Raw genomic sequence first — 18,118 nt, 5'->3', positions numbered from 1 at the left:
GACCTGCCTAGACTGAGTCTACCAGGTTGATCGCAGTCCTCAGGGGAGAATTTGCCTGGAGGAGGTGGGAATGGGGGTAGGCTGGGGGTAAGGGGAGGGGGTGGGAAGGGGGAGAATAGGGGAACCCGTGGCTGATATGTAGAACTGAATGGTATTGTAAAATAAAATTTAAAAAAATATATCAAAAAAAAACAAAAATATATATAATAATTCTTTTCCACCAAAGCAACTACAGTCATGATAATAGTGTTCCAAAGCATTCTGATATGTCTATTAAATGTATACATGTTTTAAAACCATGATCTATTTGCTATAGGAAAGTGGTGAGACCAGGACACTTTAGGCAGTTAGATAATACTTTAATTGCTTTGTACACCAAATAATGGTCTTTTTGTGGAAATATCCAAATTCTCACTTTTGCTGTCACTGCTCAATAGTTGTTCTTAAGTGTTCAGGGCCTTTTTACTTGGCAGGCAAGGCAAAATTTTGTTGGCACTATGTAGTACCTTCCTCAGGGCTGTCTGCATTTCTTTGTTTCTTAAGCTATAAACAATGGGGTTGAGCAGAGGAGTCAGTACTGTATATGTGACAGCCATCAGCATGTCCTCACGGAAAGAGTCACTGTTCTTGGGTATCAAGTAGACAAAGCAAGCAAAGCCATAGTGCATAGACACAACTGTGAGGTGGGAGGAGCACGTTGAGAAGGCCTTATACCTCCCCTGTGCAGAAGGCATTCTTACAACTAGGGATACTATGAAGACATAGGAAATCATGATTAAAACAAAGCTGCCCACCAGAACAAATGTAGAGAGCATAAAGATAATCATTGCATGATGAACAGTGTAGTCACAAGCAAGATGGACCAAGGGTGAAATGTCACAGAAAAAGTGCTGGATATTATTGGAATCACAGAAAGACAAGCTGAATATGGTGAAGGTGATGCCGAAAGAACAGAGGAACCCAACCACACAAGTAGCCATCACAAGCTGAACACAGACTTTGAGGTCATAAGGATATGATAGTGCAGTGGGCTGTGGATGGCAGTGTAACGGTCATAGGACATGGCAGCCATGATGAAACAATTGTTGGCAGCCAGTCCAAAGAAGAAAAACATCTGTGTGGCACACTCAGGGAGAGAAATGGTCTTGTTCTTTGATAACAAATCCACTAACATTCGCGGTAGGATCACCATAGTGGTGCAGGTTTCTGAAAAGGACAGGGCAAAAAGGAGAAAGTACATGGGGGTGTGAAGGTTGTGGTTGAGCTTGATGGCCACCATGATGGATGCATTTGCTAGGAGGATGGTCACATGGGAGAGGAGAATCACAACAAAGAGCAGATTCTGCAGTTCTGGGAAGCTAGAAAATCCCCATAGAAGGAACATGGTCACTGTGGTGTGATTGCCCATTCTCCAGGTGGCAATGATTTTTTTTTTCTCCAGAGGTGAATATGTGCTTGAGATCAAGACGCTGAGATGATTGTGAGGAGCTTCTGCACTGATGCCATCTGTTACTTAATCAAGACTACCAGAGTTAGTATGAAACAATTTAATGGAAGAACCTGTACAAAGGGAAGTGAGGACAGTGAAATAAATCATCAGATAAAGGTACTTGTAGCTAAGTTTGATGACATGAGTCAGTCTCAAGTACCCACATGTTGGAAGGAGAAAAATGACCATCAGACATGTAGCATGACATATGTACACACACACACACACACACACACACACACACACACACACACACACGCTACACCACACCACATATAAGCACATGCACAAAAAAATTTTAAAAAGGAAATGAATGTATGTATATATGTATGCACAAATGTGGACCTCCCTGAAGTCAAGCTAGGAGCCTAATAGTTGAGGTTTGAAAGGACTCTAGTATCAGAATCTGCATGAAACTCAAAGAGTCGCTCTAAATGTCTTCTTGAAATCTACTCACAAAGCATTCCTTAACATTTTTCTTCATTTGGGATCTACACTGAAGAAAACAGAGAATATAAATGTCTCAGTTGCTTGATGTTGATATGCCACAGTTTCCAAATATGTTCTTCATCAGATGATGCCCTGGCCCTCCACATTATTTACTAACCTAGTAATGAAATGCACACAGTAACTGAATAACTTGCTTTCAAATTGACATGATTTTTCAAAATTCTGCAGAGACCAGTGAGAAATTCTGAAGAAACTTACACTTTTTTCAGTGTGGTCCTGGTCCTGTTACTATTTGTATTCTCCTCCACCCAGTGATTCCAGGAATGATTTTTATATCTGTGACCAGATCAGATGAATAAATACATTTAGCATGTATAACTTCCACATTCCTATCTTAGTATAGTAATTGAAGATAGAGAAATAGCAATATCCACATAAATAATAAAATTTATATTAGTACTTTTAAGCATAGCATAATTTTTAAATTCCTAAAGAAGTTAAGGCCTCATCAAAGCTCTTGTCCAATGCAAACATGATACAATGAAATCATTTGGAGCCAAAGCTCTGTCCACTGCATAGATGATGCAATGAACTCCCTTGGAGTTAACGTGATCTGAAAGACACAGTCTCATTCCAGATTTGCAAATTTTTATCACAGTGGTCTGATGAGATTTTGGATTTTTTGCAGAACCCCCAGCACCTTTTCTAGCTGGTGAGGTTAAACATTTCTCTTTGCAGTGCAGGCATGAAAAGATCCAACTGAAGTTTCTCACACCAATCTCTCACAGTCATATTTCTGTCTTGTCTGTTCCTTTGGGGTGTAATCTATGAAGAAAACATGACAGGAAATTACCAGGAAGATTTTATACAGAATTTTTCTTTTTAACCTCAGCTACTATTCATTTGTTGCCAGCTACTATTAAAGGTGAAGGGCAAAAACTATAAGAAAGTTAGGTAGAAAATGAAGACATAGAAGAGAAACAGAGAAAGATGCTAGCTAGAAATTATTCAGTAAGATTCACAAAGATTAAATTAAAATGATGAGAGACAAAACTATATTCTTATTTGAAGAGTTGCTATTTCCTATTTGCATTGTGTATTTATGGTGCAGAAAATAATAGCATCCAAGCCAGAAAATGGGCACAAATTTCATACTTACAATATGTCACAAATGTGTTGGGGTCAGATAGTACTATCTCATAGAATCCTCACAAATCTGTGGTGGGGTTGGCATTTAGATTTAGGTGCAGAATGTTTATGTATCTATAAAGGTCATTAATTCACTCAACATATATTAATTAAATGCCCATGATGTTCCAGACGCTTAAAATTGAATAAGAAATACATTGTGGAGTTCTGTGATATGGCAGTGCATGCGGCTATTTAATCTATCAGGGAAGCCCTCTCTGAGGAGGTGACATTCTAAGATGCAGAGTAGAATGGCAAACTGCATGGAACATGTGAGAACTAGTGAAGAGAACATCAGTGGCGTTGGGAACAGTCAATACACAGAGCAACAGGTCTACGTATGCAGCTTTTACTCAGACTGTTAGAGGTGGCCTTCAAGTTCATCCCACATAGACTCTTTCTCTGAAGGTTTCCTGGTTAATTTACTTCTAAAGGAAAATTTTTTTTTCTGTTCTTGCTGATTGAGCTACAGTTTACTCTATATGATGCCCCTGTTTGAGTGCTTATAAAAATGCTGTTTGCTGGGTTTTGGGTGCACATGCTTGTAATCCTAGCATTTGGGAGGAGACAGGCCAATCAGAAGTTCAAGGGCAGCTTTGGCTGGACTAAACAAAACACTGTTTCAAAAACAAACAATCATATTGTAACTTCTTCTTGTACATCTTTAGTGTCACAATCCTTTCAAGTAATGAACAAAAGGTTTTTTCTTTCACACCTTTCATCCTGGTAAGTGCCTTAAATAATTACAGGGCTCAGAACTCTGCTGACATTTTGGTCTCTATGTGAACCCCTCTGGTCTGCTATTCCCCAGTGTCTATCACACAGAATGAATACAGGGGCCTCCTCTTCCCACTCCTGTGGTGTACGTATTTATAGCTTTTTAAGTGTTATATTTGTGCCCATTCTGTGTCTTCATTATAGTTGCTTTTTTGATCCTCATTGCTTACAAGAGAGGTGGTGCTAATAACTTCCAATTCCTAATGTTTTAGTTAATACCTCATATGTCTTAAAAAGTGCTCTAAGAATAGCTACTACATTTACCTTGTTTGTGATGAGGAAACTACAGTTCAGAGGGGTGTTTGATTTGTCAAAGGTGATACAGTTGGTATGTCTATCTGGATGGCACATTATAGAAAGGTATTGAGAAAACGGAGAATGATTTACTTGCCTCGCTGCCTACAAAGCCTTCTCCCCAAATACACATGCTCTAGCATGAGTTTGAGGTCTCACCAATCCATCTTCATTTGTTGTCAGCCACATAAGAGTAACATGCACTATTTCTAAAACGCAGCGCATTCTTTCTTGACTCTTCTGCTTTACACACTTTTTTTCTGAATTAAAATGCATGTCTGCTTTGCCCCTTTTTGCAAAAACAAAACAAACAAAAACAACTTTTTTGACAAGACAATTCGAATACCACTTACTTTTAGAAGCCTTAGTAAGTCGTCCTGGCTGGTAGTCTTTTTTGTTTTCCACTTTTGGATTAATATAACTTTTATGGTGATGAGAACTTTTCCCCAAGAATGATTCCTCAAAAGACAGAGGTTTGTGTTAACTTTCATGTGCCCCAACTTTCAGCCTAAATTGAGTGAATGCGGTTTTTGAGTACTGTTTTTTTAATTTCTATAGAAAAATATGGAAGTCCTCCACATGTGCTAATTCAGTTCACTTTTTAATTCCTCCTCAATTACATTATTTGATCCATTTGCCTGTATTTAAGTGTGCACTGAAATAGTTTGCTGCCCTCTTAACGGATTTTAAAAATCATGTCGTGAATATGAAGTCATGAGGAGAGGTGCTTTGTAAATGCTTGCTTAATTAAATTAATGAATGTGTGACAATAAAAGCAATCAGATGACTCTTAAAATTCCAACTGTGTAACTGAGCATCCAGGAGAAAGATGCTATCATTATTTCTTATTTGAGAGATTTCTGTATTTGCTGTAGTATCAATTCTCACTCAAGCTATAAATGATCTTCCTTCAGGCATTTTAGAATTGCTAGAAGAGATTATCAAAGTGCTACACCCCCACTGCCCTTACACACACTCCACACACAAGTTTTAGGAAACTTTCTAATCCATACCAGGTTATATGTAGCTTGAAAATGTTTCTCAGTGACTTTAGTTGATAGTTTTGATTAATTGATCTGGTTACGATGGTTCTTGTATATGTCAGTGGTAGCTTCTGATATCCTCATGTTATCCAGGTGTAGCTGACTGGGGATATAACTATTTAATGTTATTTCCATTCTTACCAATGACTCTGACAGCCACTGAGGAAAAAGATACCTGTAATACTGGATCTATTAACATCTTTCTTTTACCCAGACCTAATCCCCTTTATACATACCTCTTTCTTTTGCTTTGATATTTATACTCCTGTTTATTTCACATCATCAAAACTTTCTACACATGGTTTTCTGCTCTACCAAAAATAAAGAATTAGTAGTATTGTTAACTTCCAGCTTGTCTGTGCATATAATTTCTTTGGTACTTCCTAACAGATTATAAACCCCCACAAGCACTTGATCATTAGAACAATATTCTTTAAGAGCAAAACTGCTCTAAAAATGCCACCTTGTAACAAAGAAGACTCACTTTCCATTCTTTAAAAATAATGAAGTAAGTAAGCTGCAAGGAAAATTTAGTCTCACAACATCGGTGCGACTTTTAGCAGGTCTTGTAGTTTTATATATCATAACTCGGAGTAAGTTTCAAGTACATCCCCTTTCAGATGCAGGCAATGAATCCCTTATGAATTTAGACTCCATAAAGGGCAGTTCTGTGTTCATTTGTTGTTGATGGAGCTCACTACAATGAACTTTTTAATGAGAGTCCTGAGGCCACAGGGAACCATCATCTTGAGATTCTTGCTTCTAGATGCAAGCAGAGTTGTACTCAGCATCATACGATGTGATGCCCATAAAAAATTGCTTTTCATCTTCAACACCATGGGGAGTTTTCAGTTATATTTCTGTGGTTCTTCTGAATAACAATAGAAGTAATTTAAATTTAATCTAGTGAAAGTGTAGCTTGAAATGTATGTAATTCCCACGGGCATAGTTTGCTTCTTACATGATACCATTTGCTCTAACTTTAAAATTCTGAAAATTTGCCAAGTCTCTTCCATCCTATTCACAGGACATGGACTGAGGTGCCATGAGAAGTAATTGCCTGGGGAAGCAAAAGGATCATGCATAAAGAAACACCATACAGTGTGATCACTGTGATTGTTTCTCATGGGAGTGACTTTGCTGAAGAGAAAGCCCACCCTAGTCTCCAGTCACGGCACTCTATCCTTAGTGCCCAGCAGAGCTCCCCTTTACCTGTCTCACATGCTTTCCCCTCAGCATCTTCACAGTCTTTACTTTGTGATCCCCAATATCTTCTGTTATGGTATTAATACTGTTGGTGAGCCAATTGATGCTCTGTCTTAAATTCTCCATTTCCCTTGCTAGTCTCTATATTTCTTCTTTTTGAAAATCCCCTTTTCTATCTAGACAGTTTCTTTGATACTTGCTAAGAAGCTATAAACTGTCACAAGTGTTTAATCATTGTCTTTTTTTTTTTTGCTTTTGCTTTTTTTGGTTCAGAACAAATCACACTTCATCCAAGAAACTCCAGTTTGCATGATATATAATAACAGAGACAGAAAGTGCAGTCCTTCAGAAGGAAGCCCACAGCAAAAGGAGGCAATCTATTAGGAAAGAGTACTTGAGGTGGCCTCCACTGGGCACCAAAACATCACTGCTAACAGACACAGTGGTTGATGCTCAGGTGTACATAACAATAATTTAGGACTCTTACAAGATTTTTCCCTTTTATTGTATATTCATTAGACATAGCAATGAGTTTCATAGAGGTATAGTTTTTCAAGCTTATCATACATTTTGACAAGATCCACCCTATGCCATTCCCTCCTTTTATTTCCCCTTTCTCCTTCCTGCTAGTCTCTCCGCTTCCTCTATTCTCCCTTCTCCTAGTCTCCTGCCTTCCTTTTGTCTCTCTCTGTATCCATATTTCTAATGTTTCTATAAGGAATTATGAGGGCCACAATAAAATTTAAAAATATTAATACATTCAAAAGAATAAAATGTACTTTTATATGTTAATTTTGTGTGCTGCTCCTGGAAAAAGGTGCTTACAAGTTCTAAAAGTTTTCTGGTTCTGTTTTTGCTGTCTGTCATATCTGATCACATTGTCTGCAAATAGTGATGTGTTTACTTCTTCCTCTTCTGTCTTTATTCTATTTCTTTATCCTGTGCAACTGTACAAGCTAAGGCTTCAAAGACAGCCTGAATAATACTGGAGTAAACCTCTTCTAATTTCTGATTTCAGTGGAAATATTTTGAGTCTTTCCCCACTTAGTATAATGTTGGCTATGGCTTTGTCCTATGCAACCTTTATTGTATTGGTATATATTCCTTTGATCCCTAGTTACTTTAAGACTTTTATAAGGAAGTGAAACTGAAGTTTGTCAGGCCTTTTCTTCAGCTAGTAGTACATTTATGTGATTTCTTTTGTCCATGAGTCCATTCATGTGATGTGTTGGTTATTGATTTGCCTGTCAAACCATCCATGTATATCTCAAATTGGTTCACTTGGTCATTGTGAATGATCTTTCTTATATGTAGTTGTAGTTGGTTTTTATTTTTTTACTTTATTCCTTTTTGGTGGCCCACCACCCAGCTCCCAAATAAATCACACGAAGGCTTACTCTTTCTTATGAATGCCTGGCTTTAGCTTGGCATATTTCTGCCCAGATTTTCTTAACTGAAATGGTCCTATCTATCTTTTGCCTCTGGGCTTTTATCTTTCTCTATTCTATATACCTTTCTTTACTTCTTACTCTGTGAGTTGCTGTGCAGCTGGGTGGCTGGCCTCTGCTGTCCTCCTTTTCTTGCTCCTTGATCATTTCTCCCTAAATTTCTCCTCCTATTTATTCTTTTTGCCTGCCAGCCCCACCTATTCTTTCCCCTGCCTACGTAATGGCTGTTCAGCTCTTTATTAGACCAATCAGGTGTTTTAGACAGGCAAAGTAACACAGCTTCACAGAGTTAAACAAATGCAGCATAAAAGAATGCAACACATCTTTGCATCATCAAAAAAATATTCCACAGTATAAACAAATGTAACACATCTTTAATACTCCACAACATGTAGTTGAATTGGATTTGTAAGGATTTTATTGATTGATGTTTTGTCCACCTTCATCAGGGAGATTCTGTTAGTTTCTTTCTGTTTGTGTCTTTTTCTAATTTTGTTATGAATATAACATTGACTTCTCAAAGTGAATTTGGCAGAGTACATTTGGAAGTTTGAGGAGCACTGGTGTCAGTTATTTTTTCAATGGTCTAATAGGATTCATGTTTGAATCAATACGGACCTTGGTTTTTTCATTTGAGTGGTGTGTGTGTGTGTGTGTGTGTGTGTGTGTGTGTGTGTGTGTGTGTGCATAAATGGAAGACTGAAGATGACATGGGATTTTTCTTCTACTGATGTGTACATTGATTGCTTTGAAGCAAAGTCTGTAACTGAACTGGAAGATTTCAGAATCTGTCTGTCTCTATGCCCCAATGCTAGGGTTACAGACATGCACATCCTTGCCTAACATTACATGTGGGCGTTACAGACTCAAACTTGGATACTTATGCTTTGCAGAACAAGTGTGCTCCCCATCTGAGCCATGTCCTCAGATCTTTTTATTAATGCTGTTTCATTGTTCTTCATAGATATATTTCCAAATTGTTCATATTGGCTTAATTCAGTAGGTAATATAGCATCTAGAGTTTTTAATCTAATACGATATTAAGTTTTCAAATTATTCCCTAATTATTATCTGGATATCCTTCATGTTATGTATCTCGTTTTATCTCTAATTTCATTCTTATTTTTAGTTAGATTGGCTAAGGTTTTGTCCATGTTTTTTTATGTTTTTAAGAATCAACTATTTTATTTAATCATTCTTTATATTGTTTTAATTTCCATTTCATTACATTTTACTCTATCTTTATTATTTATATCTGTGTAGTGACTTTTGCTTTCACTTTTCTTGTATTTATACCACCCTTGAATGTCCCCATTCCCTTCACTAATTTCTTCACCTTAGCCTTTATCAGGTATTCCAATTGAAAAACACATCTAAAGATTAAAATCTAGCATCCACTCTGTTCTATGTATTTACTTGTGAATAATTTCACTTTTAACAGATTAATAATATTTCATTTTGAAAGTGTACCTCATTTCCATCATTTTCTCATTATTTGATGGACATCTAGGCTGTTTTCACTTTCTAAAGATTGTAAATAAAGTAGCATTAAACTAGATGAACAAGTATCTCTGGGATAGGACATAGAGTCTTCTGAGCATATGCGTAGGGGTGAAGATATAGCTAGATCATGTGATAGATCTATTTCTAGCTTTGTGAGGAACCTCCACACTGATTTCAATAGTGGCTGAACCAGTTTGCATTCCCATCAGCAATGAGTAAGTGTTCCCCTTTCCTTATATCCATGGCAACATTTGTGGTCATTTATTTCAATCTTTGCCATTGTAACTATGGTAAGATGAAATCTCAAAGTAATTTTGGTTTTTATTTCCCAATGGCTAAGAATGTTGTATACTATTAAAATTATTTATCATTTATTTGTATTTCATCTTTTGAGAACTCTCTATTTAGTTCCATGCCCTATTTTTTAATTGTGTTGTCTATATTCTTGATGTTCAGTGATCATTGTATATTCTAGTTACTAAGCCTCTGTCAAATGTACAGCTGGTAAAGTTTTTTCCATTCTATAGCCTGTTTCTACACAGAAATGGTATACTTTGCTGTAAAGAATCTACCAGAAGACAGTACCACTCTTAACAGATATACATTTTATGTCAGTGCATCCAATTTCACAAAACAAACAGTACTGGATATTTGGACACAAATTAACCTTAACAGAATAATAGTGGATGACTTCAATATTCCATTCTTACTAACAGACAGATTATCCCAACAAAATTTAAGTAGAGAAGCATTTGATTTAATGCTTTAATTTGACTTTAGATCAAAAGAACCTAACAGGCATCTACAGAACTTTCCCTCCAGACACTGTATAATACACATTCTTTTCAGCAGCCCATTGAATTTTCTCTATAATACAATCAATAGGACACAAATCAAATTATTCAAGTGTAGGAAACTTGAAATAACTTCTTGTATTCTGTCTGTCCATAACCGAATACAGCTAGAAATCAACCACAGAACGTGCATTAAGTCATGGAGGTTTAACAACACATTTTTGAATGATCATTATGTGACTGAAGAAATCAAGAAGGAAATTTAGAATTTTCTAGAACTGAATTGAAATAAAACCAAAATCTAACAAAATCTATGGAATACAATAAAAGGAATCCTAAGAGGCAAATTGATAACTACTTAAGTTTAAAAACCAGCAATATTGAGTGAGTCTTACAGTTTTGTTGCTCTCTTAAAGTTTCATGATATTCATTTATAAAATGGAATCAACATTTTGTTTATATTTATTCCTTTAGCTAGATTTATTTCAGGGGATTTTTGAGGCCATTGTAAATGATAATTTTTCCCTTAAATCCTTTTATTTTTATAAAGAAAGCTATGTTTACCTATTTGTATAAAGAAGGATACTGATTTTGTGTGTTAATGTTAATTTTGCACACTGCTACTTTCCCAAATTTGTTTATCAGTTATAGGAATTTCTAGTGGAGTCATTAGGGCCTTTAATACATAGAATCACATCAAAGAGGGATAGTTAGATTTTTTTCCTCCCTATTTGTATCTCCTTTTTCTTTTTCAATTGTTTTACTCTGGATAAGACTTGAGGTACTATATTAACCAGAAGAGGAGAGAATGGACATTCTTGTCTTGTGCCTGGTTTTAGTGTAAATGATTTGAGTTTTCTCTATTTAACATGATGTTAGTTGTAGGCTCACAGTGTATTGTCTTTATTTTGTTGAGATGTGTTCCCTGTAACCTTAGATTCTCTGGTGTTATCTGCCATTCTGATGGTATTAATGGATCTTTTTTTGAACCTCTCAAAACAGTTACTGACTTAATATGGCAAAAGAGTGGTCTTACATATTGAAACTGCTGAATTTATCCCTGATTAGTCAAAATTAACTTTGTTATTTATTCAGTTACAATAAATAATCAGGAATAGGAATCATCACTTATATAGAACTCACATCCAATCCCATACTTGTCTGCCAGGCCCTCTAGCACAAGGTAATGATGAGATTGGTAAACTATTGATAGGAAATGTGCTGGAGGCCTCAGAATTTCATTTAAAAAACATGTCAATAGTAAGGGTTTAAAAAAGGATTTTCCCATAACCTGGCAACAAGTCAAAGAAGTTATAAGTAAATGTCCTACTTATTCTTTATATATTCAAACTCCACTACCAGGAGGATATAACCCAAAAGGTACTCAGAGGAATGAAATCTGGTAGATGAATGTGTTATATCTTATAGAATTTTGAAAACTGAAATATGTACACCACATCATTGATACTTATTCAGGATATCAATGGACAACTGCTCTGAGTTACAAAAAGGCTGATTCTGTAATCACACATTTGCTAGAAGTTATGGCCATTATGGGTATACCTGTACAAATTAAAACTGACAATGCTCCAGCATACGTCTCTGGTAAAATGAAACAGTTTTTTTTGCTTATTACAATATAAAGCATGTTACAGGTATACCACACAATCCTATAGGCCAAGCAGTCATAGAAAGATCAAATCAAACTCCAAAGGTTATGCTAAATAAACAGAAAGAGGTAAAAAAAATCCCCAGAAATATATTACATAATGTTTTATTAACTTTGAATTTTCTCAATGATAATGAGAAAGGAACAACAGCTACAGGGATACATTGGATAATAGAAAAAAACTACAGAATTAAATCAGCCTACATACTTTAAAGATGTGCTGACCTCAGAATGGAAACCAGGATATGTATTATGTTGGGTGTGAGGTTTTGCTTTTGTTTCTACAAGAGAAGACGAGCTATGAATACCATCAAAATTGATAAAGGTTCAATTTGAACAAGAGAGACCTCTTAATTAGAAGAGGTGATAGTTCATCAACCAGCAAGACCATTCAATTTAAATTAACTTATACAATTAACTAATGTTTTTCATTTGGTCAGATAAAACTTGCCAAAACCCCCAAAAGTTAGGGTTAGGGAAGGGTTTTGTTTTTGTCTTTCAGGAGAATGAAATCTAAGGAATCTGAAGAACACTGGACAAATGAGACATCTGAAGAAAAAGGACAAATCATCCAAAAAAAATGTCCCATGAAAAAGATTTTTCTGTAGTGAAACATGGCAATGCCTAACAGCAACATAGAACTCTCCAAAAAGATGATGGGACCCCACAACGATGATTCCATCAGGACAATGATAATAACACTAAGCTGACAAACTCCACCCCAATATCGGTTTTGGACTACAAACTGATGAGAACGATTTTGAGATGGCTAAGATGATCCAGATTCATAGACTGCTTGAGCAAGAACTTGAGACAAACCCTGCACTTTCCCATTATACAGATACCGGACAAATGATATAGCTAACTCTCCCAGGACTTGAAAATTAACCCACAAATTTTCTTTTCAGAATTTCCTAAATATGCCTTCACCCCAAGACAGTAGGAAGTAATTTTAAGAACATGATGCCCACATTCCCAATAGGTGAGGTGGGTGGTTCCTGGTTATTCAATGGGTTATGGATAGTTGTCATTGTTTAGGAAGGTTGTTTACAAGTTGTTAGTTGATAATGATAAGGAGAAAAGCTAAACAAAGGGGATTAGATTCTAGGTTCTTGTTTTAAAAAAAGAAAAGAAAAAGAAAAAAGAGGATATGGATATAAGATAAAAGGTAGATTACTGAATCTACTCTGAAAAGAAAAAAAAGAGGATATAGATATGATAAGACAAAAGGTAGATTATTGAATCTACTCTGAAAAGAAAAAAAGATATAGAAATGATGGATAAAGGATAGATTATTGAATCTACTCTGAAAAGAGAAAAGGGGGGATATGGATAAGATAAGGTTAAAAAGTAGATTATTGAATCTACTTTTAAAAGGCAACTACTAGTTTTAAATAGTTTACATGGGGTTGGATTTTTGTATATTGAATACAAATTATTTATATTGACACAAATTTGAAATTGATTTTGTTAGAAAATACTGCACATATATTTCTAATCTTGTTCAAGGTATTGTACCTATACAGTTCATTTAACAATGTAATGCAAATTAAAAGTCCTTGAAAGTTATTATTACCAACTCATTAAGATATAAATAATGCAAGTTAGTATTTAGTCACCTATTACAATCGAACTTGTAGTCATATTAGGTATGTTTTCAAGGTCAAACAGAGATATATTTTAGATATACATCTTCAAACATTTCAGAGATCTACAGAATATGGTATTTAAGATGTTTTAATAACATAGATTCTTTTTTATGACTAAGAGACGTGTCCGCTTCTGGAAGCACCAATATACTTCAGAGAAGATGATGGGCATTGAAGAAACTCCATACAGAGTTTATTTTCATTGTGGCAAGTTAGCCACTGGGCAATAAAGTGCCCTTACCTCAACTGCTGACCATAAGCTGTGCAAAATGGACAAGCAGGACACAAAAGAAAGGACTGCTGAACCATGCCAAGACAAGGTAGAAAGGCCCTTTAGAAAATCCTGCTTCACAGATGAGTGCATCAGATATGCCTAGCCTGTAGGCCAAAGACAGATGCCTGAACGTTACATAGAAATCTTGGGTAACTGTCTAGGCAGCCAGCTGTTTCTGTCATTTCTCACATTTTTTTGGAAGTCGCTTGTTTGCACTTCCTGCTTACTTATGCAATATTATTTCTTTCTCAGGTCTCTGATGGAGTTGAAGATTAGATAGCTATAGTTTTTGTTTTCCTTGTTAAAATTCAGAAAAGAAAGTCACTAAAGAAGTGTAAAGTGTATAAGTTTGAAAGACATCAAAAGATATTTTTGGTTGGTTAGGATAAACAAGAATTAGGTACAACACTTGGGACTCACAAAAATAGGATAGATAATGGAGTATTTTCTCTGAATTTGTCAAATGTTAACAGACTAGACATTGTTAATGTAATTCTTGACTATATGTTGTATATACTTGTTGTACTTATTGTATATAGTTTTTCTTATATTAGTTATAACCTTCTTTTATTATTTTAAAGGGGGATTAGTTATAACCTTCTCTTATTATGTAGTGATATATTGTATATTGTATACCCTAATAAAGCTTGCCTGAAGATCAGAGGATAGAGCCAGCCACCGATTAGACAGAGGCCAGAGAGTGGTGGACACACCCTTAATCCTATCATTTGGGAGGCAGAGATCAGTCTGAATCTCTGTGAGTTCAAGATCACACTGGAAATAGAGCCAAGCAGTGGTGGCACACACCTTTAAGCCCAGTACTGGGAAGCACACATGCCTTTAATCCCAGGAAATGACACCTAGGCAGTGAAAGATATATAAGGCGTGAGGAAACAGGAACTCATTCTTGACTGAGGATTTCATAGGGATAAGAGCTAGTGGCTGGCTGTTCTGCTTCTCTCATCTTTCAGCTTTCACCCTGATATCTGGCTCTGGGTTTTTTAATTATAAGACCATCTAAGATTTGAACAACACTCTGGTACTTTTATTATGAAAAGAAGTTGGAGGCTTTTTTTTACATTTTATTTTATTTTTCCATTTTTCTTTATTAAGAATTTTCTACTCACTCTACATACCACCCATAGATCCCACCTCCTCCCCCCAAGTCCAAGTGGATCAAAGTCCTCAACATAAATCCAGTTACACTGAACTTGATAGAAGAGAAAGTAAGAAGTAGTCTTGAACGCATTGGCACAGGAGACCACTTCCTAAATATAACACCAGTAGCACAGACACTGAGAGCAATAATTAATAAATGGGACCTCCTGAAACTGAGAAGCTTTTGTAAAGCAAAGGACACAGTCAATAAGACAAAATGGCAGTCTACAGAATGAGAAAAGAAGTTGGAGTTTATCAAAGGTTTATTCTATATCTAATGTGTGGTTTCTATCCTTTAGCTTATTTATGCAAAAGGCTACATTTATTGATTTACATATGTTGAAACATCCCTACATGTCAATGATTATCCAATTGACCAAGGTGGATAATCTATTTAATATGTTCTTAAGTTTGATTTGCAAGTGGGTTTTTTTTTTGAGAATTTTTGTATCTGTGTTCATCAGAGATACTGGTCCATAATTTTCTCTTTTTGTTAGGTCTTTACTTGAGTTGGTTATCAGGATAATATTGGCTCCATAAAAAGAATTTGGGAATATTTCTTCATTTTCTCCTTTATAAAATAAGAAAAAAATAACAGCATTATCTCAAATAATTTGATGGTGCATATTAAAGCCTTGGTAAAACAAGAACAAGCCAAACCAAAATTGGTATATGAAAGATAATTGAGATCAAGTGAGGAATTAATGAAATGGAAATTAAAAAGCAATAAAAAGAACTAATGAAACAAAGAATTAGTTCTTCAAAAAGATAAACAAAATAGATTTTTATCAAAGTAACCAAAATAGGGTAAGAAAATTCAACTTAATAAAATTAGAGAAGAAAAGAGAGACATTATAATGGATAGCAATGAAATTCAGAAACTAGAAGGAAGAACCTTAAAAACTTACATTCCCTTTAATCCCAGCACTCAGGAGGCAGAAACAGGTGGATCTCTGTGAGTTCGAGGCCAGCCTGGTCTACAGAGTAAGATCCAGGATAGGCACCAAAGCTACACAGAGAAACCCTGTCTCCGGGGGGGAAAAAAAAAAACAAAAAACTTACATTTCATTTAACTGGAAAATCAAAAAGGAATGGATTGATTTCTAGGTGACTATGATATTAAAATGTAAAATAAGATACATTAACAATTATGCAAAGAGCAACAAAATTTGTAGTCAATAGGTTGCCGGACCATTGTTTGTGTTCCTTATGTGAGACAATCAATTACCTGGAATTAGTTGGTGGAAATAAAATGAGTAAATTTAAAGTGATTTATTAATTAACTGTCATGTACAAAGGCATCCCAAACATAGGAAAATCAATTAAGACAGTGATTACAATGAAGAAATGGAGTGAAGTGTATACAGTTTAAAGGAATGTAGGGACCAAGATCAAGTGGGCTTGTCCCTGGCAAATACCTAAGCAGTCAGTCAGCTTCCTAAGTAATGGCCAATGATGATAGGTGTGGTCAGTTTTAAAGATCTGGGCCTAAAAACTGGAGTGGGGAGAACAGAAGCAACGTTGGAACTTCAGGTCATTCCTGGGGTATTTAAATCCTGGTGACAGTAATAGTTCAGTTTCTGTACTGTACATGTAAATTCACAGTGACTGTGCAAGCTCAAGCCAGACAAAATCCCAGTATGGACAGGGAAGACTGATGTGGATTCCTGCCTCTTGCTAAAGTCTATTGGAAATTGTTAGCTGCTGAGAGGAGAGCCAATTTTCTTTAAGAATCTATACACAGATAGATTCCCACACAAGCATAATTTTATGGGAAACATAAATTGGCTTGAAGGATTTTTTTAAAATGGGCATATAGGAGGAGGGTGTTGCCTTGTGCAGCCTTGGTGCAGTGGGGAGGGGCTTTTACCTGCCTCATCTGAATGTACCAGGCTCTGCTGACTCCCCATGGGAGACCTTGACTCGGAGGAGGTAGGAATGGGAAATGGGTTGGGAGTAAAGCTGGGGGGTGGGAAGAGGGAAGTGGGGGGATATGTGGTTGGTATGTAAAAAGAATAGAAAATTTCTTAATAAAATAAAAAAGGAAGAAGGTGTTGATATGGGAGGAGTTGGGGTGAATATGATCAAAATATATTATATAAAATTCTCAAAAAATAATAAAAATAATTATTTTTAAAAGTTAAAAATAGCAAATGAAAGAAAGCCAATGTTATCCTTTTGTATATGCAGCTGAGTACTCATTAATCTGAAATACTAATATACACATAAAACTATTAGTGTGCCAGATAATTATTATATTCTTATAATTAACAAACGAAAGTGCACTTGTACTTATACAAAAATAAGAATGAGAATTGAGCCGGGCGGTGGTGGCGCACGCCTTTAATCCCAGCACTCGGGAGGCAGAGCCAGGCGGATCTCTGTGAGTTCGAGGCCAGCCTGGGCTACCAAGTGAGCTCCAGGAAAGGCGCAAAGCTACACAGAGAAACCCTGTCTCGAAAAACCAAAAAAAAAAAAAAAAAAAAAAAAAAAAAAAAAAAGAATGAGAATTGATGGGATCCTTGAAGATTATTTGCATTTGTGTGAAACAAACTAGTCAATAGTCACTAGAGAATGTGATAATAATCCCTGGTGTGTTCCAAGTCACATTTGATTCTCTAAACTCATCAGAGAGGTCTTCTAATGAAAACAACAATAAAAGACAGCTTAGACATGTATAATCATTAACTTCGGGTTTCTGTCTGCAATCTGAACTGATTCTCATTTTTTTGAGGTAAGATTTAGGCTTTTGTGAATAAATCTGGTTTATGAATTTCGCTTTGCTGTTTGACAATATGTATATGTACTCTTCAAATTTGTGTCCACAAACTGTCATTTAGAAATAGAGTAGACATAATCAAGCAATCAGCATCTTTGACTGAGTTAAATTAAGTTTTCTTGAAATTAACTAGAATTAAATTATTATTTAAATAGGCATAATTCAGTTTACCAATAGTCCTCATTTATATGACTATACTTCCAGAATTCTACACAGGTTTAACCACATCTAAACTTAGCACTCAAACATAATGTTAAAAAAAATTTTAGTCTTTGAAATGATTTGAGATCCCTATACCAAAATATCTTCTGGAAAGACCTACTTTGTGTATTATTGAATCCCCCTACATTGTAAACACTAGACACTTTGGATAATGACTAAGATATAAAGGCAAAAA

The 18,118-nt window shown here is 35.7% G+C and overlaps 1 pseudogene; it reads right to left on the bottom strand.

Annotated features, from left to right (window-relative positions):
- Nucleotides 1-423: 423 nt before the first annotated feature.
- On the bottom strand, nucleotides 424-1,408 carry LOC114685276 (annotated as a pseudogene).
- Nucleotides 1,409-18,118: the final 16,710 nt, after the last annotated feature.

Source organism: Peromyscus leucopus, chromosome 1 (assembly GCF_004664715.2).
Source record: "Peromyscus leucopus breed LL Stock chromosome 1, UCI_PerLeu_2.1, whole genome shotgun sequence".
Classification (NCBI taxonomy): domain Eukaryota; kingdom Metazoa; phylum Chordata; class Mammalia; order Rodentia; family Cricetidae; genus Peromyscus; species Peromyscus leucopus.
The sequence above is the reverse complement of the archived record's forward strand: the minus strand, read 5'-3'. Positions and strand labels throughout refer to the sequence as shown.